The sequence below is a fragment of the Schistocerca americana genome, chromosome 11 (genome assembly GCF_021461395.2).
Source record: "Schistocerca americana isolate TAMUIC-IGC-003095 chromosome 11, iqSchAmer2.1, whole genome shotgun sequence".
In the NCBI taxonomy this organism is placed as follows: Eukaryota; Metazoa; Arthropoda; class Insecta; order Orthoptera; family Acrididae; genus Schistocerca; species Schistocerca americana.
Window position 1 is genome coordinate 166,982,894 of NC_060129.1, and position 21,686 is coordinate 167,004,579.

Sequence of the window (21,686 nt, forward strand, 5' to 3'; positions counted from 1 at the left end):
CTCCGATTCCTTGCTACAGGAGACAGTTACTCTAGCTTACAGTACAGCACTCGAATTCCACAGTGCACATTAAGTAAAATAATAACTGAAACGTGTGAAGCAACATATAAAGCACTAAATGGCCAAGCTCTGAAGGTAAATAAATGTTCAATACACTTTATGTTCATTAAGATCAATTTTTATTTCATTTTATTTTATTAACACAGCATGTACCAATTGGTGTCCGAAACTACAAAATTAAGAAGATTGGAGAGCTACAAAAAAATTATACGGTATTCTCTTCTATACCAGCCTGCTGCAAGGCAGCCTGGATATACCCAGAGGTGGATGGTCGTGCTTGTTGTGTTGTCAAATGCAGCAAATCCCACCCGTCCATCAAATACCACTGCAAACCGTGACTTCCGGCAGTTGTAAATTTCTTACTACCCACATTATCCATCTCACACAGTTCAGCTGCGATGTGGGTGGCAAGGGCACTGTATTGGTCTCCTTGGACAGGCTGGGGCAGAGTTCCGGCCGTATCAGCCACAGCCTTCAGTGTCCTGGTGGCCTCCACAACGTCATTTGTTGTACCTTTCCTTCTTTTTGTGGGAGGCCGCTCTTGATGATTGTGCTGTGGCTGTGGCTCACGGCATGCAACAGAAGGCTCTCGCATCTCGTGCTATAAAATAAGACATGAAAGCCATTAGTTACATACTTGCTTGCACATACATAAATCTTATTTACAGGTACCCACAAGCAGAGAAAGGTGGGGGCAAATGGCAGAGGATTTTGAGATGAAGTGGAACTGTTATAATACTATAGGAGCAATGGATGGAAAGCATATTCGTACTAAATGCCCACAAGCTACTGGATCTCACTTTTTCAATTACAAATCCTTCAACAGTATCGTTTTATTTGCCATGGTAGATGCTTCCTACAAATTTTTCTATGTTGATGTAGGAACTAATGGGCACGTTGGTGATGCCGGAGTGTTTTCAAAAAGCAAACTACGGGAGTCTCTCATTGACCGATCTATTCAAAACATTCCTGAAGGCAGGAAGCTTGCAAACACACACATTACAACTCCAATGGTTGTACTGGCAGACGATTCTTCTCTGAGTATGCTTCAAGGTGCTGCAGTGAACAAATTAACGCTAATCATTTGTATAACATGTGAACTTTACTTGCATAAATAAAAAGAAAGAAATACGTCGAGACGTACTTTTGATTTCTCGTAGGAGTAACTTGTGCTGAGGCCATTAATTTTCTTTTTATTGTAGTCAGCTGTACACCCAGGCCGTATGTCACGGCTAATAACCTCCGCAATATTTTTGTAGATCTCCAATCTTCGTAATCTATTTTTATATTCAGGGTGCCTCACACTGTAAATCACCTTATCAGCTTCATGTTGTTGTTGTGGTCTTCAGTCCTGAGACTGGTTTGATGCAGCTCTCCATGCTACTCTGTCCTGTGCAAGCTTCTTCACCTCCCAGTACCTACTGCAACCTACATCCTTTTGAAACTGCTTAGTGTATTCATCTCTAGGTCTCCCTCTACGATTTTTACCCTCCACGCTGCCCTCCAGTACTAAATTGGTGATCCCTTGATGCCTCAGAACATGTCCTACCAACTGGTCCCTTCTTGTGGTCAAGTTGTGCCACAAACTTCTCTTCTCCCCAATCCTATTCAATGTTTCCTCATAAGTTATGTGATCTACCCATTTAATCTTCAGCATTCATCTGTAGCACCACATTTCGAAAGCTTCTATTCTCTTCTTGTCCAAACTATTTATCGTCCATGTTTCATTCCATACATGGCTACACTCCATACAAATACTTTCAGAAACGACTTCCTGACACTTAAATCTATACTCGATGTTAACGAATTTCTCTTCTTCAGAAACGCTTTCCTTGCCATTGCCAGTCTACATTTTATACCCTCCCTACTTCAACCATCATCAGTTATTTTGCTCCCCACATAGCAAAATTACTTTAAGTGTCTCATTCCTAATCTAATTCCCTCAGCTTCATACATCTCTCTTAATTCTGTGGTAGATGCCACACACCAATTGTATTTTCCCGTCATGTTTACAAACGCACTACAGATGACAGAACGCTGCACCGATGCTAGGCGCTCCACGTGGTAACATATCACATTGCAGTGAACAGAAGACAAGCGACTTCTTTGATCAAATCTATAGTGAGGCCCTAGATTTGATCAAATATTTGACAACATTTGACAAAGTTTCCTATTACACCATCAAATTTCGTTTACAAAGATATTTGACAAAGATATTGTAATACCAGCCTGTGTGGAGCTGTGCTAATACCACAAAGATGTTTTAGCTTTTAAATAAATATGAAATCCATGACTGAGTATTCTTGCTTATGCTAGCAAAACCCTTAACAATATTATGTAAACCATGTGTTCTAAGAAGTAACCACAACACAAGTATCAACAAATGGAGAATAAATGATTGTAGTTTTCAGCCTGAATGAGGTTCTGGCACGGCTCTCCACACTTGTCTGCTCCGTGGAAGCCCCTTCATCACCACAAAACTACTGCAACCTCCATCCATTTGAACCTGCTTACTGCAGTAAAGCCTCAGTCTCTCCCTCTCCCTACAATTTTTACTTCCGACACTTCCTCGAATAACCGAATGTCTTACTGTGTGTCCCATTAACTAATTGTTTCTTTTAGTCAGGTTTTGCCAAAAGTTTCTTTCTTTTCCCTAGTTCGTTTCAGTATCTCCTCATTAGTCGTTCGGTATACCCACCAAATCTTCAGTATTCTTTTGTATCACGACATTTAAAATGCTTATGTTCCATCATCCACATTACACATCTGTAAAAAGGAACAACCCAGACAATCAGAAAAGACTTCTTGACATTTAAATTTACATAAAATATTAACAAATGCATCATTTTGAAAAATTCTTGCATTGCTAAATCCAGTGAGCATTTTATATCCCCTCCACCTTGGTCTGCACAAATAATAGAACTTGTCTAATATTTTTAGTGCCTCAAACAATGGAACAATTGTTATTTTTAGTGCCTCAGTTTCTAATCAAATTCCCTCAGCACCGCCTAATTTAATTCAACTACAAGCCAATACACTTGCTTTACTTTTGCTGACATTCATCTTATAATGTCTTTTTAATACACTATTTGTTCTGTATAACTTCTAAGGGCACTGCTAGCTTTTATGTTATGATGTAGTGATATTGTACTCTTTTCTTACAGCTGGCTCTGGAATTTTTGAGGCTGAAAGCCTATTTTTTTCCTGGAAGTGGTGGTGTTTTGCTGTATAATGTCAAAAATGCTGCAGCACTACTGCTTATATACTAAGTCAGAGTGGATGTAAGGCCATTGTTGGACTTCAGCACAACGCAGACAACCACAGTTGTGTTGCTGAGAAAATAGTATGCAGAATTTGCTAGAAACGATGATTAAGAGTCGAAAGTGTTACTTCAGTTCATAGGAGATAAGTGTTTGAGTAATTCAGTTAATTCATGTAGAGGTGTGTGGGATTACTTTTGATATTTACTGTGCTGTGTTTCTGAATCAGTAACTTTTGTGCATAGTGAAAATGAACAGTATATGAAGATTACCATCTTCATGTGTCCTTTCGGACATGTCTGAAAGAACAGATACCATTTTCGTATAGTTAAGGCTAACCAGCCATTGACCTCCTCCTCCTGTGCTGGATGCACACTCGGTAAGATTGTATGCCACGAGTAATGAGTGTAATGGGCAAGGGCACTACAAATGAAGTGTGTGGACGTTAAGCTGGGAATGTGGGTCTCACGGGGAATGTGCGAGGGATAAATCCCTGCAGTCGCACTATCCTCTGTGCCTTCGATGGCTCAGATGGATAGAGCATCTGCCATGTCAGCAAAAGTTCCGTGTTTCGAGTCCCGGTTGCGGCACACATTTTCACCTGTCCCCACTGTTGTATATCAACGCCTGTCGACAGCTTAGGGTCTCGATTTAATTATTATTTCAAAATGAACAGTTTTCAATTATCAGTAATTGGAAGTTACATTAAGGTGCAAAGACTGTTGTAAAGGATAATTCTGAATGTAGATGAAATAAGCTTCACTGTTTAACACAGGACTGGACGAGTTTAGCCATTGTTACAGAAGCATGTTAAATGCTAAAGTCACAATATGACAAAGAAATATGACTTCTACTGTTTTTATTTCAAAGCAACATGTTCAATTTTTCAACTGAATAAGTCATATATGAAGTGATATCTGTAACTGTCCTTGTCACAGTTACTGTTCTCGCAAGAGTTACTGTCGTGGCAAGAGTCACATTCAATTTAGGGGAGCCTTCTTATGGCTGCACAATCTCGTGCACATATAACTGATCCCCAGATGCACATCTTCTGTGTGTTCACATTTCCACTTAGGTGAAATGTCAATTCATCACTGAAGAAGTCACAATCCGGAAAATTCTCACCATCATGAAACAGCATTTTGTTTGCAATGTTAGCATATAAACCCCAGTCTGAGGAGTATAGAGCTTGTAACAATTGCAAATGATAAGGCTATAGTTGTAAGTGTCTCGTTAGAAGTTTCCACACAGACTTCACTGGAACTGTTAATTCAACACCAGCCTTCCACACTGACGTTTCGGGGCTACATCTACATCTACATTTATACTTCCCAAGCCACCCAACGGTGTGTGGCGGAGGGCACTTAACGTGCCACTGTCATTACTTACCTTTCCTGTTCCAGTCGCGTATGGTTCGCGGGAAGAACGACTGCAGGAAAGCCTCCGTGCGCGCTCTAATCTCTCTAATTTTACATTCGTGATCTCCTCGGGAGGTATAAGTAGGGGGAAGCAATATATTCGATACCTCATCCAGAAACGCACCCTCTCGAAACCTGGACAGCAAGCTACACCACGATGCAGAGCGCTTCTCTTGCAGAGTCTGCCACTTGAGTTTGTTAAACATCTCTGTATGGAAGACTCTCTCACTGATTCACATTGTTCCGCAGTCACTCTTCGTTGTCCCACACTCTTCCCTTTGCAAAGACATTTGCTGTCTTCAAACTAATGCCATCTACAGATATCATCTGGAGGATTACAATAGAACTTACACCATATGATCAAAAGTACCAGGACACCTGGCTGAAAATGACTTATAAGTTCGTGGTGCCCTCTATCAGTAATGCTGGAATCCAATATGGCGATGGCCCACCTTTAGCCTTGATGACAGCTTCCATTCTTACAGGCATATATTTAAAATGGAGATTGGTTCACTGAAAATATTGCTCTTTACTCTTCTGGTGGAAAAGTGTTATTATTCTGTCGATGAATTCATTGAGGATAGCTTCACAATCTGAACACAGGGATTGTATTACATGTATTATTTTATGTACATGTGTAGCTGTAACTTAGAAATGTAAAATATAATGTAAACTTTTGTATTTCTCTTAAAAAAACCTTGACATGTCTCCTGTACATCAAATCAAATGATTTGAAAATTGTACGTAATGAGATGAATAAAACACATACCACGTATGTTCAATCAGGTGCTGAAAGGTTTCCAGGGGAATGGCTGCCCATTCTTCACGGAGTGCTGCATTGAGGAGGGGTACTGATGGACGTTGCTTCTGGTTGGAGTAGGTCACGTTTAAAATGGCTGCGCCGATTCAGAATCCCGCCAAATGCGAAGTGCGCTCCGTCAAACATTTTCTTCGTGCAAAAGGTCAGCGACCAGCGGATATTCACAAAGAAATTGTTTCTGTTAATGGGAACATTATGAATCTACATAATGTAATGAAATGGTGTGGTCATTTCTCTGAAGGTAGGACCGATGTTCGTGACGAACAAAGAACAGGTCGGCCATCTGTGATCTCTGATGCCCTTCTTCGGAGAACGGAGGAAGCAATTTCTGCGGATAGACTTCTCACATTGAAAGAATTGCTTCAGATCATACCGGACGTGTCAATGACAATTGTTTATGACGTTGTTACTGTCAAGTTAGGGTACAGGAAATTGTGTGCGCACTGGGTTCCAAAACTGTTAGCGGAAGAACACAAAAAGAAAAGGATGGGCTTTGCACTCTACTTCCTCACACGCTATGCTGAAGCAGGTGATGAGTTCCTTGATAACATCGTGACAGATGACGAGACATGGGTTTATCACCATACACCTACATCCAAGCAACAATCGATGCAATGGCGCCATTCGAATTCACCAAAAGCTAAGTAATGCAAAACATCGATATCAGCGAAGAAAATCATGGCTTCTGTTTTTTGGTACAGACAAGGCATTTTTCTGTTGGAATTTATGCCTCCTGGAACGACAATTAATGCTGCTGCATATTGCCAGACTTTGAAACGTCCTCAAAGGGCAACGCAGGAGAATGCTCGGCCTCACACAGCGCTCCTAACCAAAACACTACTCAAACAATTCAAAGGGGACGTATTGGACCATCCGCCATACAGCCCGGACATTGCGCCCACCGACTTCCGTGTCTTCCGTTACCTGAAGTCACATCTTGGTGGAAAATCATTCCACGTCGAAGAGATCAAAGATGAAGTTGAAATGTGGTTCCGATAACAGGCGGCAACCTTCTATGACTGTGGGATACAAAAGATTGACTTAACTAATGTTTGGATAACAGGGGTGATTATGTCGAAAAATAACAAATAATCCAGTTAAAAAGATGTAACTGACGTTTTCTAAATAAATGTTCTATTTAAGGACTGCGAGCCATTGTATCTTTACTTTTTGAAATGCCCTCGTATGAAATATTTGGCACAGTTAAAATTCCTATTGTTAATTACTCAATTTAGAACTGTTTATTATGTTTATTTCAGGATTCATTTATAAATTAATAGAAATTCATTTGTCAAAAAAATTTATAAACCATTTGGAATATTGTTATTACCACAGGGTGAGAAGATAGTAGTGGGCATGCCTCTCATGTGATCAGATGTGTTTCTGTATTTTGGAGGAACAATGTAATTTCGGCTTTGTTAACGTGAAAATTCAAAAGACAGTGTGATATAGTAAAATGTGAAGCAAATAAATTCCAAAAAGAAAGAAAATTCTGTGCAGGCATTTTTCAACATTTTTTACATCAATGAGAACCTAAAATGTGAAAATTTCTGCTTCAAGAATCAGAACCTTAGACAAGAAGAATGCAAGCAAACTGTGTGAGAAAAGAAGGTAAGTAAAAATTTTAGTGTAAATCTTACTCGTCTAGAATTATCTGAAATGGCTTTAATATCGACGTTAGTAGTGACTCCATGGATGACGACGTTCCACCATAGGAAGCCAACAGGGAATGTCAAGAGGCAAATAAGGCATGTTTTGGTGGTTTATCTGGCCACTGGTTCCATTACTGTTACGTGGAATGTCATGAACTTTCGTTACGCCTGCACTGAACTACTTTCCTGGTTTCAACAGGACGGAGTGACATCACACACTGCACGGTAATCAATGGCATATGGGCGAGAATTGTTTGGCAACCGTGTGATCGCACAATTCAGTAACATTCCCTGGCGACCTACATGACCAGATTTACCCGTTTGTGATTTTTTCTTGTGAGGTTACGTCGAGAGCAAAGTCTACACGACTCGACCAAGAACCCAGGATGAGTTAAAACAGAGTGTTTGGGATGCAATTCACAGTATCCCAGCTGTGATATTGCAGCAGTCAATGAGTAATCTCAACAGCAGATTTCTCGAATGTATTCGTACATAATGACGCAATCTAAAGGATATAATTTCTAAAAAATGAGAAATGCCATCTATTTTTCGTAACTGGCAAAGTTGTAAGATTTCAATTACTATGAATGCAATTTCTTTCCTTCATCGCTTCTTGTTTTATTGGAATGTGGAAATGTTCCCAATTTTCTGTGTCACCCTGTACATTCTGCGCAAAAGGAATCACAGAATTTGCTGCAATAAATCTAAAATGGGGCAGCAGAGAAAATACGGCAATTGTCAGTGTGTATACGTCACCCGGGCCATGTATGGATACATTTTTCAAAAATCTCTCTGACTTGCTGATATATGCGGACTGTACATTTTTTGTATTAAACACCCATGTAAATACTATAATAGAAGGGGATATAAATACAGATTGATGCCAACACCAAAAAGCTACACCTTCTATTCCATAGATTCAGTCTGACGTGAGTTATCCATGAGACAACTAGTGAGATTAGTAACAGCAAAACATGTCTGGATGATATAATAATAAATGTGACCCATCTTACCTACAGAGCAGCTATTCTAAAACTAGCCATCTCTGATCAAAATGCAGTACAGCTTCAATTGGAGGCAAATGAGATGCCCTTTGCCACTAAAAAGAAACTATATGTAAGAAAAAGAATTATGTATAATGACAACATCAACAGACTGACCTGCACGTTAGCACACATATCATGATTTTTAGAACAATAGGTTTCCCTACGAGAGCTTCGTTTCTGACTTCTACTATTGTTTTGATGCCACATGCCCCCTTACAGCCACAAAAGTTGAATGAACTAAAAATATAAACAGAAGTATCTGGAAAAATAATGATGTCATTGAAGCAAGGGAAAATTTAAAATTATTCCATAGTGCGATGTTGAATAATAGACTGAATCTCAAGCTAAACGACGTTTTCAAAACTTATCATGAATATTATAAACCTTTATTGATACAGGCTTCACACAGTGTTACCACTGGTGTCTTGGGAGTGACAAACTATTTTATAGCAGGCAGGGCAAATGCCGTATAGAATTTAATATTGACCACAATGGGATGATAGTAAAAGATGAACTTGAAATTGCTGACATATTCAATGAATATATTTCTTCAGTGGGGGAAGCTATCAATTACAAAAATAACAACCTGCAGTATAATTTTAAAGGAAGTCCATCTGAGCATAACATACATCCAGCCCCCACAAACTGCAAAGAAATAATCAACATCATTAGCTCTCTAAAGTCTTCCCATTTCACAGGCATGATGGCCTCAGTATTAATGTATTAAAAGCGTGCAGACAAACTGTGTCTGTAGCAGTAAATAATGTAATAGAAGCAGGCACCTTCCCAGACAGACTAAAAAGCTTAAGTAACACCAATCTTTAAAAAAGGGGACAAACTCAAAATTTAAAACTACAGACCCACCTCAATACTTCCAGTCTTTTCCAAATAGTTGAAAAAGTCATATACAGCAGAATTATAAGCTCTCTCTGGATGCACTACCTAATGCTTGAAAATCAAAATTGTCTCTTAATATGTAAATCAACCAGCACAGCAGCTGCTCAATTAATTGAAGAGATAACAAGTGACGCCGAGGACAAGCAACATGTTGCAGGTATATACCTCTACGTTGAGAAAGCTTTCAACTGTGTGAGCGTCACAATCCTGTTAGAAAAGCGTGGAATATTGGAATCAGAAGCACTTCTCATTACATAATAAAATCTTGCATGAGTAACCCAAAAAAGTTTGTACTGCTTAAAGTTGAAAGAGATGTTCACAAATCCAAAATAACTTATATAAAAATGGAGTGCCCAGGGCTCAGTATAGGGTCCTCATCTGTTTTTAATTTATGTAAATGACATAAAATATTGCACTCAGAATTCCAAAATAGTTCTGTATGCAGATTATACGTCCATTGTGTGTAAAAGGAAATACTTTAATGAACTAGAGACCCATTGTAATAAAATGACAAATGAAATTGTACAGTACTTTAATGAAAGCCACTTAAATGTAAGCAGCAGTAAAACATGACGCATGGAGTTTACCGATAGTAGTTTTAATGATGAAATTTCTATACATAGGCAATGAATTGGTAAACGAAAGGAGCCTTCATGAAGATTGCAACGATTTCCGACCAAGACAAGACTTGCAATCAGGTGTACCCTGGGCGTCAGGTTTCTCTGGCGGCTGATCCTTTCACCAGAAACATCATCTTTGTCCTTTTCAGGACCATAGTTGACCATCATATCGATGAATATAGATACATATTTATTTATGTGTATGGCTACTGTAAATTTGTATGTTTCTGACTCGAGAATAAATAAATAAATTGGTAAAAAAAGACTTTAGTGCAAAATTCCTTAATTTAACAATTCAAAGCAATCTAAAGCGGGACACACATGTTGATACTCTAGCAGGTAAGTTGCCTAAGAATATATTCACAATAAATATAATTAGCAAGTTCTTCAAAGACTGTTTCCTAAAGACTGCATATCATGCCCTATTTTCCGCTCACCTAAATTACAGAATAGATATATGGGGAGCAACAACCAAAGGAAATCTAAATATAACCTATCGCTACTTCAGAAAACGGCTGTAAGAATCATCTGTGGTGCATACAACATCAGAAATAAAGAAAAAAAAATTACATCAGCAGCTACAGAACAACACTGTATGAAAAGGGTCCATTACATGCAGGTTTAAAGTTACTCAATGCATTACCCAGTGAAGTTATGGCCCTATCCACAATGAAGCTTAAATTTCAACTACAGAAATTCCTGTTACAAAATCCATTTTACACATTAAAAGCACGCCATACTTCCATGCAAAATAAGAAGTGCTTCGAAAAAATATGTAAATAGTGTTAAGCAAACCATTTTATTTGCAATTTCTTTTGTTAATCAATGCTGTATTCAGAAGAATGTATTATTGTGCTATGTATCAAAAACTGTAACCTGCAATGAATCATTCAATGTTGAATAAAGTATACTTGTAGAAACGATCGGTGTTGTAGTTGCTAATTGTCATGGCTGTGTTGGGGAAGAACCAGAGCTTCAAGCCCTAATAGAAAGCACTGAAGCTCAAGCATGAGGGTGGCAATTATTTATTCACAACCGATACAAAAGAGTTGCATGTTTGCACCTGCTACTGTCCTTCAAAGTAGCCACCAGCGTTGTGTTGAACCTGTTGCCAGTGATGTGGAAGGTGTAGTATACCATTAGCAGAGCCTGTTCTGCAATGGTGCGGTCTAAAATTATAGTGATTCTCAGGTACGACTGTGATGGTGTTATCCTAACGCGTTACATTCCTTCATGACAGACCGTCAACACACAGTATTACTGTTCCTTTTTGGAGCATCACCCGCGACCAGCTTTGCAAAAGAAGCGGTAACACTTTCTGCGCAATCCATCCATCATTTTGCACGACAATGTGCGGGTGCATACAGCGCAAGCTGTGGCTGCTCTGTTCGGTCGATGGGACTGGGAAGTACTGTACCATCCACCATATTTCCCGGACTTAAGGCCTTGCAGCTTTGATTTGATTCCAAAGAAGAAGGAACCACTTCATGACATTAGCTTCAGAACTGTTCCAGAGATTTGACAGGCAGTAGACCGCTCCATTCACACCATCACAGAACAGGCTCTGCTAACAGTATACTACACCTTCCACATCGCTGGCAATGGGTCCTACACAACACTGGTGACTACTTTAAAGGGCAGTAACAGATGCAAACATGTAACTTTCTTGTATCGGTCGTGAATAAATAGTTGCCACTACTTCAGCTTCAACCCCCGTAGTTATAGATACAGAAAGCTGGGTAAAGCTGGAACTAAGTTCAGCATAATTTTTTTCTAACAATCTAACAGTGTTCAGAAAGGATAGATTCAATACAATTGGTTCTGTGGTATTTACTGCTGCCAGAAGTAGTTTGCCTAGTAGTGAAATTGAAGTAGATAGTTCCTGCGAAATAGATTGAGTAGAGGTTATACTTTACAATCGGACTGAACTATTAATTGGGTCATTTTACCAGCCCCCGACTCAGAAGATATAGTTGCTGAACTGTTCAAAGAAAACTTGAGCCTCATTTCAAATAGGTACCCGACTCATACAATTGTAGTTGGTGGTGACTTTAATCTACCCCGATACGCTGGAAAAATTATACTTTTAAAGCTGGTAGCAGGCATATAACGTCATCTGAAATTGTACTGAATGCTTTCTCAGAAAATTATTTTGAACAATTAGTTCATGAGGCTGCTCGAAGTGTAAATGCTTGCGAAAGCATACTTGACCTCTTAGCAACAAATAATCCTGGGCAAACAGTGAGTATCGTGACGAATACAGGGATTAGTGACCACAAGGCAGTAGCTGCTACACTGAATACCGTAACACACAAAAGAAAAAAAAAAAAAAAAAAAAAAAAAAAAAAAAAAAAAAAAAAAAAAAAAAAAAAAAAAAAAACGAAGTGTATCTATTTAAAAAACCTGACAAAATGCTCTTAATGCCTTGATAAGACAGTCTGCATTTCTTCTGATCTTATCAAGTAAGAGTAGAAAAGATGTGGAATGATTTCAAAAAAATAGTATCGACAACAATTGAGAGATATATGTTGTTGTTGTTGTTGTTGTTGTTGTTGTTATCTTCAGTCCAGAGGCTGATTTGTTACAGCTCTCCATGCTGCTCTGTCCTGTGCAAGCTTCTTCATTTCCCGGTACCAACTGCAACCTACATCCTTCTGAATCTGTTTAGTACATTCATCTCTTGGTCTACACCTCTATGATTTTTACCCTCCACTCTGCATTCCAATACTAAATTGGCGATCCCTTGACGCCTCAGAATATGTCCAACCAAGCGATTCCTTCTTCTAGTCAAGCTTTGCCACAAATTTCTCTTCTCCCCAATTCTATTCAACAACTCCTCATTAGTTAAGTGATCTACCCATATAATCTTCAATATTCTTCTGAAGCACCACATTTCGAAAGTTTCTATTCTCTTCTTGTCTAAACTATTTATCGTCCATGTTTCACTTCCATACATGGCTACACTCCATACAAGTACTTTCAGAAACGACTTTCTGACATTTAAATCTATACTCGATCCTAACAAATTTCTCATCTTCAGAAACACTTTCCTCGCCATTGCCAGTCCGTATTTTATATCCTCTCTACTTCGACCATCATCAATTATTTTGCTCCCCAAATAGCAAAACTCCTTTACTGCTTCAAGTGTCTCATTTCCTAATCTAATTCCCTCAGCATCACCCGACTTAATTCGACAACATTCCATTATCCTCGTTTTGCTTTTGTTGATGTTCATCTTATATCCTCCTTTCAAGACACTGCCCATTCCGTTCAACTGCTCTTGCAAGTCCTTTGCTGTCTCTGACAGAATTGCAATGTCATCAGCGAACCTCAACGTTTTTATTTCTTCTCCATGGACTTTAATACCCACTCCGAATTTTTCTTTTGTTTCCTTTACTGCTTGCTCAATATAAACATTGAATAACGTCGGGTAGAGGCTACAACCCTGTCTCACTCCCTTCCCAACCACTGCTTCCCTTTCATACCCCTCAACTCTTATAACGGGCATCTGCTTTCTGTACAAATTGTAAATAGCCTTTTGCTCCCTGCATTTTACCCCTGCCACCTTTAGAATTTGAAAGAGAGTGTTCCAGTCAACATGGTCAAAAGCTTTCTCTAAGTGTACAAATGCTAGAAATGTAGGTTTGCCTTTCCTTAATCTATTTTCTAAGATAAGTCGTTGCCTCACGTGTTCCAACATTTCTGCAGAATCCAAACTGATCTTTGCCGAGGTTGGCTTCTACCAGTTTTTCCATTCGTCTGTAAAGAACTCGCATTACTATTTTGCAGCTGTGACTTATTAAACTGATAGTTCGGTAATTTTCACATCTGTCAACAACCGCTTTCTTTGGGATTGGAATTATTACATTCTTCTTGAAGTCTGAGGGTATTTCGCCTGTTTCATACATCTTGCTCATCAGATTGTAGAGTTTTGTCAGGACTGGCTCTCCCCTAAGGCCGTCAGTAGCTCTGATGTAATGTTGTCTACTCCCGGGGCCTTATTTCGACTCAGGTCTTTCAGTGCTCTGTCAAACTCTTCACGCAGTATCATATCTCCCATTTCATCTTCATCTACATCCTCTTCCATTTCCATAATATTGTCCGCAAGTGTATTGTCCTTGTATAAGCCCTCTATATAGTCCTTCCACCTTTCTGCTTTCCCTTCTTTGCTTACAACTGGGTTTCCATCTGAGCTCTTGATATTCATACAAGTGGTTCTCTTTTCTCCAATGGACTCTTTAATTTTCCTGTAGGCAGTGTCTATCTTACCCCTAGTTGTATACTCTTCATCCTTACATTTGTACTTTGGCCATCCCTGCTTAGCTAATTTGCACTTCCTGTTAATCTCATTTTTTGAGACATTTGTATTTCTTTTTGCCTGCTTCATTTACTGCATTTTTGTATTTCCTCCTTTTATCAATTAAATTCCATATCTCTTCTGTTACCCAAGGATTTCTATCAGACCTCGTCTTTTTACCTACTTGATCCTCTGCTACCATCACTATTTCATCTCTCAAAGCTACCCATTCTTCTTCTACTGTATTTCTTTCCCCCGTTCCTGTCAATTGTTCCCTAATGCTCTCCCTGAAACTCTCTACAACCTCTGGTTCTGTCAGTTTATCCAGGTCCCTTCTCCTTGGATTCCCACCTTTTTGCAGTTTCTTCGGTTTTAATCTACAGTTCATAACCAATAGATTGTGGTCGGGGTCCACATCTGCTCCAGGAAATGTTTTACAATTTAAAACCTAGTTCCTAAATCTCTGTCTTACCCTCATATAATCTATCTGAAACCTTTCAGCATCTCCAGGTTTCTTCCATGTATACAACCTTCTTTCATAATTCTTGAACCAAGTGTTAGCTATAATTAAGTTATGTTCTGTGCAAAATTCTACCAGGCAGCTTCCTCTTTCATTCCTTACCCCCATTCCATATTAACCAACTACGTTTCCTTCTCATCCTTTTACTACTGTCAAATTTCAGTCACCCATGACTATTAAATTTTCGTTTCTCTTCACTATCTGAATAATTTCTATTATCTCATCATACATTTCATGAATCTCAACGTCATCTGCAGAGCTAGTTGGCATATTAACTTGTACTATTGTGGTAGGTGTGGGCTTCATATCTATCTTGGCCAAAATAATGCGTTCTCTATGCTGTTTGTAGTTGCTTACCCACATTCCTATTTTTTTATTCATTACCAAACCTACTCCTGAAGTACCCCTATTTGATTTAGTATTTTTGATCCTGTATTCACCTGACCAAATGCCTTGTTCCTCCTGCCACCAAACTTCACTAATTCCCACTATATCTAACTTTAACCTATCCGTTTCTCTTTTTACATTTTCTAACCTACCTGCCCGATTAAGGGATTTTACATTCCATGCTGTGACCCGTGGAACGCCAGTTTTCTTTCTCTTGATAACAACGTCCTACCACATAAATTAGTAAGTGATGGTACTGATCCCATATTGTACACAAATGGGTCAGATCAGTGTTGCAGAAGCAGTGAAAAAAGCATGCCAAATTCAAAAGAATGCAAAATTCCCAAGTTTTGCTAAAGTTTGAAATACAGCGCGTACTTCAATGCAAGATGCTTTCAGTAATTTCCACAACGAAACTGTCTCTAAATCTGGCAGCAAACCCAAAGAGATTCTTGTCACACATAAAGCACACCAGTGGCAAGATGTAATACCTTCACTGAACGGTAACAACAGTGAAGTCATTGATGACAGTGCCACTAAAGCAGAGTTATTAAACACGATTTTCCAAAATTCCTGCAGCAAAGAAGACCAAGTAAATATTCCTGAATTCCAATCAATAACAACTGCCAAGATAAGAAACATTGAAATAGATATCCTCAGTGTCGCAAAGCAGCTTATATCACTTAATAAAAGCAAGGCTTCCAGTTCAGATTGTATACCAGTCAGGTTCCTCTCAGAGCACGCTGATACAATAGCTCCATGTTTAGTAATTATATACAACCGCTCGCTCACAGAAAGATCCATACCTAAAGACTAGAAAATTGCTCAAGTCACACCAATAACCAAAAAGGGAAGTAAGAGTAATCTGTTGAATTACAGGCCCATATCACTAACATCTATTTCAAAAAATGGCTCTGAGCACTATGGGACTCAACATCTGAGGTCATCAGTCCCCTAGAACTTAGAACTACTTAAACCTAACTAAACTAAGGAAATCACACACATCCATGCCCAAGGCAGGATTCGAACCTGCGACCATAGCGGTCGCGGGTTTCCAGACTGAAGCACCTAGAACTACTCGGCCACAGTGGCCGGCACGTCTATTTGAAGTCGGATTTTGCAACATATACTGCATTCGAACATTATGAAGAACCTCGAAGAAAACAATTTATTGACACGTAGTCAGCACGGATTCAGAAAATATCGTTTTCGCAAAACATAACTAGCTCTTTGTACTCGTGAAGTAATGAATGCTATCTACAGGGGATGTCAAATTGATTCCATATTTTTAAATTTCCAGAATGCTTTTGACATCATTCCTCACAAGCGTCTTCTAACCAAACTACGTGTCTCAGTTGTGCGACTGGATTTCTGATTTCCTGTCAGATAGGTCACAGTTCATAATAACAAACGGAAAGTCGTACAGTAAAATAGAAATAATATCGGGCATTCTCCAAGGAAGTGTTATAGGTCCTCTATTGTTCGTGATCTATACTTCTGACATAGGAGACAATCTCAGTAGCTGTCTTACACTGTTTGCAGATGGTGCTGTCATTTACCATCTTGTAAAGTCTTCAGATGACCAAAACAAATTGCAAAATGATTTAGATAAGATATCTGTATTGTGGAAAACGTGGCAATTGACCCTGAATAAAGAAAAGTGTGAAGTTATTCACACGAGTACTAAAAGAAATCTGCTAAATTCCGATTATGCGATAAGTCACACAAATATGAAGGCTGTAAATTCAACTAAATACTTAGAGATTACAATTACAAATACGGTAAGTTGGAACGATCGCATAGATAATGTTGTGGGTAGAGCCAACCAAAGTCAGCGATTCATTGGCAGAACAATTAGAAGGTACAACAGGTCTACTAAATAGACTGCTTACACCATGCTTGTCCGCCCTATTCTGGAGTATTATTATGTGGTGTGGGATCCGCATCAGATGGGACTGACAGATGACATCAAAAAAGTACAAAAAAGGGAAGCTCGTTTTGTATTATCAGGAAGTAGGGGAGATAGTGCCACAGACATGACATGAGAATTGGAGTGGCAATCATTAAAACAAAGGCGTTTTTCTTTGCAACGGGTCCTTCTCATGAAATTTCAATCACCAGTTTTCTCTTCCGATTGTGAAAACATTCTGCTGGCACCCATCTACATAGGGAGAAATGATCATCACGATAAAATAAGAGAAATCAGGGCTCACACAGAAAAATTTAAGTGCTCATTTTTCACGCGCAACGTTCAAGAGTGGAACGGTAGAGAGACAGCTTGAAGGTGGTTCATTGAACCCTCTGCCAGGCACTTTATTGTGAATATCAGAGTAATCATGTATACATAGATGTATTATTATTATTATTCTAAATTGGTCAATGCACACAAACGTAAACCAACAGAACCATAAACTGTGACAGTCTATTCATCAATATGATACAACTACAATGGCAGACTGACATCCCAGCTGCCAGACTTTAAAAAATTCAAGCCAGTTACGAAACACTTGGGTTTACAATTACTGGTTTGACAAATTGCCAACATGAGCACAAGATGTGGCACTTACAGTGTTCAGAAAGACCACTTGAAACTGGCTGTACCATAATTAAATATAGTGGCCCAATGTGAGTGGACTTGTTTGTACTTGGATATGAGAATGTGCCAATTATCCACAAACAGATTGCTGATTGCAGTACTTTATAAGTCTGCTGCACTTTGTATGACAAGATGCCTCTGTCTTATCATTTCTGGGCCTTGTAAATGGTGACAAAAATAGAAATTCATTATTTGAGGTAAAATATTAAGGCCTGTAACTGGAATAAAGAAATTAATTGTTGTAACTGCGACCGGAAAGGTCGCGGGGTTGAAGTGACGGAAAGCGCGGCGGGACCCGCGAACAACAATACAACGGGAGAGGACAGACACGACCAACGAAGGACAGAACAAACAACAACAAGATCGAAACAACGGAGTCACAAGGAAACCTAAGAACCATGTCCACTTGTACACAGAACAGGAAAGTAAGTAAGCCGTCTAACACAAGGTGATATGTCCAGAGACGAATGCAAGATTAGACTGTCTGGCTGAGCGAGAGGCAGGCGCTTAAGTACTCTATCTGGGGGGCCGCTATTGGCCGCTGGAACCACGTGTTCCACTATGGCGCCCTCACACTGAAAACGGGCGAGGTGGCGCGCGCCGCCACAGCTTACGGTGCGATGGTGCAAAGACCTTAGGTGTCTTCGACGTCCGTGACGTCTGGCAGGGATTCAAAGTACCAGATTAATGTTTCCTGGATGACTGAAAGATCCTGTGACTTTCTCAATACTCGTGAAATCATGTATCGACAAGCTTTAAATGCAGACATGGATAAAAAAAGCCATTAAAACTTTGTGGCATTAGCTGTTACAGTGCATATAATTATATCAATAGAGCTAAATGTGAGTGCTGTGAAGTTTTCCTGATGACAGAGAATAATTTCACAGAGAGAATCAATTTTATAGGTGCTACTAACTGGGTGACTAACGTCATTCTTCCACTGATGCTGTATGTGTAGCTCACACTCATTCTTTTTCCGTAACAAGATAATGAAAGACACATCCTGGTGCATAACAGCCTGTAGACCATGTCAAATGAAATTTAAACAATAGTATAAACTTTTTGCACAAGCATTTTGTATGCTGTTCTGTGAACATATTGCTGAACAAGGAAGTGAATGACACAAATGCAAATAAAAAAGATTTAAAAGCACTATAAAGTAAAATGAAAAATAATTTTTTTCTTTTAATCTTTGTCATCAATAAAATGGAATGCTTCTCACATAACTTTCTTCATCAAAGCTAATCGGATAGATAAAAAAATCCATTCATCAAGATGCAGCAAGAGAACACACATATAAAAGGTATTAAAGTTTTCTAGTTTTTGGAGCCAGTGGCTCCTTCTTCTTGCAAAAGGGTTGAAGAGGAAGGATGAAGGGTGAAGGAAAAGGACCGGTGAGGTTTACGAGAAAGGGTAGAATTTGGAAAAGTCACAAAGAACCACAGGTCAGGGCAGACATGCCAGACTGGATGAGAAGGAAAGATTGATTGTCGGGGACAGTAACGGGCAAGATTTGAAAACCTGAGAGTTTAAAGGTGGAAGATACGGTAATATGCAAGACAAAGATTTCTGCTAAAACATCCTGTATGAGTTAATAAGGGCAAAATTCTCAATGCACTGTATGTGGTAGACATGTGAAGGAGATGGCGAAAAATAGACAGGTCAGAAAATGAAAGATGTGAAGAAAGGAATAGTTACTGTGCAAAAATGCTGAGGCCGAAGAAGTTTACATAAATTATGGCCAGGTGGGTGGTAAGAGTGAAGGGTGTGTTGTAATGACAGTGCCTACCTGTGAGGTTCTGAGAAAGTGGTGTTTAGGGGAACAATAGAAAAGTTACGTGTGGTGAAACAGGCACCGAGGTCACGAACGCCATGTTGTAGAGCACACTCTGCAACACGATATTCTGTGTTGCCAATACGCTCCTTCCATCTAAAATCATTCGTCCTAACTAATAACTTGGTGGTAGTCAATACATAAAATGTATTTAGAGCTGTGAATGTGGACAAACATCAACTGTATAATGGAATGACAAGAATGGAAATTTGTGCCAGACTGGGACTCGAACACGGATTTCCCGTCTATCGTGAGCGGTCGCCTCGCCATTATGTTATCAGAGCACGACTCACAGCCAGACCCAAGCTTCCATACGTTGTCTATGGCGTGTATTCGTACATCCGTTACATGCCTACCCATACAGGCGAGACATTTAACTTGTAAGCAGCTTGCTGTACGGATAAATACGATATTGCAGTGCCTGCATTATGCCAAATTATGATGCAGTGTTCCTCTGGACATCCGTGCACGTCCAAAGCAACGGGCACTGTGACGACTGCAGCCGTTACGATAGAACGACCAATTCTAATCCTGCAAGTATTACGGTAGTTCAACAAATAATGGGTGACACACAGTGTAGCCATTAATAAGCCTGGATGAGTGGCTACACTTTGAAATAAAATAGAAGGTAATATTACAATTTTTTTCCCTCTTTTCCTTTATTTGATGTTTAAAAGATTAAAAGTGTAGTCTTCCACACTTAGGTGTAAATTGAAGTGGAGAGGATAAGTAAGGAAAGGAAAGGGAGGGGATCACTACTGTTGGCTGCATCAGCACATTATGCAGAATCAGCAGCAGCAAGTGGAAATGTGTATTGGATCTGGATTTGAACCTGAGATCTCCTCTTACTTGACAGGTGCATTAATCACTGCGCCTTCTGGGACACAGCGTTATCGCCGCAGTGCAGATTATCTCGCTAAGCATCACGGTCGGTTCACATTCCCACCGAGCACAACATACCCGCAGTCCCTGTCCATTTTTGCAATGTTTGCTGTCTGAGATTCCCAGAGAGCTCAGACGTATTTACGGATATACACTGAAGAAGATGGACCCACTGCCCAGCTAGGCCAATCAAATTATGTGAATGTAAGATCTCTGTTCTTTCGGACACGTTAGAATGAACAGACGCCACACATCCATACAATCCCAGATTTAGCCTACATAGGGCCTGCACATACTATCAGAGAATTTTTTTTCCAATATAGTCAGATCTCTTAATCAGGCAGGTAGGTTAGAAAACTTAAAAAGGGAAATGGATAGATTAAAGTTAGATATAGTGTGAATTAGTGAAGTTCAGTGGCAGGAGGAACAAGACTTCTGATTAGGTGAATACAGGGTTATAAATACAAAATCAAATACGGGTAATGCAAGAGTAAGTTTAATAATGAATAAAAAAAATAGAAATGCGGGTAAGCTACTACAAACAGCATAGCGAACGCATTATTGTGGCCGAGATAGATACGAAGCCCATGCCTACCACGGTAGTACAAGTTTATATGACAACTAGCTCTGTAGATGACGAAGAGATTGAAGAAATGTATGATGAGACAAAAGAAATTATTCAGATAGTGAGGGGAGACAAAAATTTAATGGTCACGGGTGACTGGAATTTGATGGTAGGAAAAGGAAGAGAAGGAAACGTAGTAGGTGAATATGGAGTAGGAGTAAGGAATGAAACAGGAAGCCGCCTGGTAGAATTTTGCACAGAGCAAAACATAATCATAGCTAACACTTGGTTCAACAATCATGAAAGAAGGTTGTATACATGGAAGAAACCTGGAGATGCTGGAAGGTTTCAGATAGATTATATGACGGTAAGACAGAGATTTAGGAACTAGGTTTTAAATTGTAAGACATTTCCAGGGGCAGATGCAGACTCTGACCACAATCTACTGGTTATGAACTGTAGATTAAAACTGAAGAAACTGCAAAAAGGTGGGAATTTAAGGAGATGGAACCTGGATAAACTGACTAAACCAGAGGTTGTACAGAGTTTCAGGGAGAGCATAAGGGAACAATTGACAGGAATGGGAGAAAGAAGTACAGTAGAAGAAGAATGGGTAGCTCTGAGGGGTGAAGTAGTGAAGGCAGCAGAGGATCAAGTAGATAAAAAGACGAGGGCTAGTAGAAATCCTTGGGTAACAGAAGAAATATTGAATTTAATTGATTAAAGGAGAAAATATGAAAATGCAGTAAATGAGGTACGCAAAAAGGAATACAAACGTCTCAAAAATTAGGTCGACAGGAAGTGCAAAATGGCTAAGCAGGCATGGCTAGAG

General features: G+C 39.4%; 1 long non-coding RNA gene across 1 annotated transcript in view; it reads right to left on the reverse strand.

The window, feature by feature from the left end:
- Positions 1–241: 241 nt before the first annotated feature.
- Positions 242–21,686, reverse strand: part of LOC124553708 — a 583,058-nt gene continuing 561,613 nt past the window's right edge. Inside the window, exon 4 of the long non-coding RNA XR_006968114.1 lies at positions 242–661. This is a non-coding gene — a long non-coding RNA (uncharacterized LOC124553708). The remainder of the gene's footprint in view (positions 662–21,686) is intronic.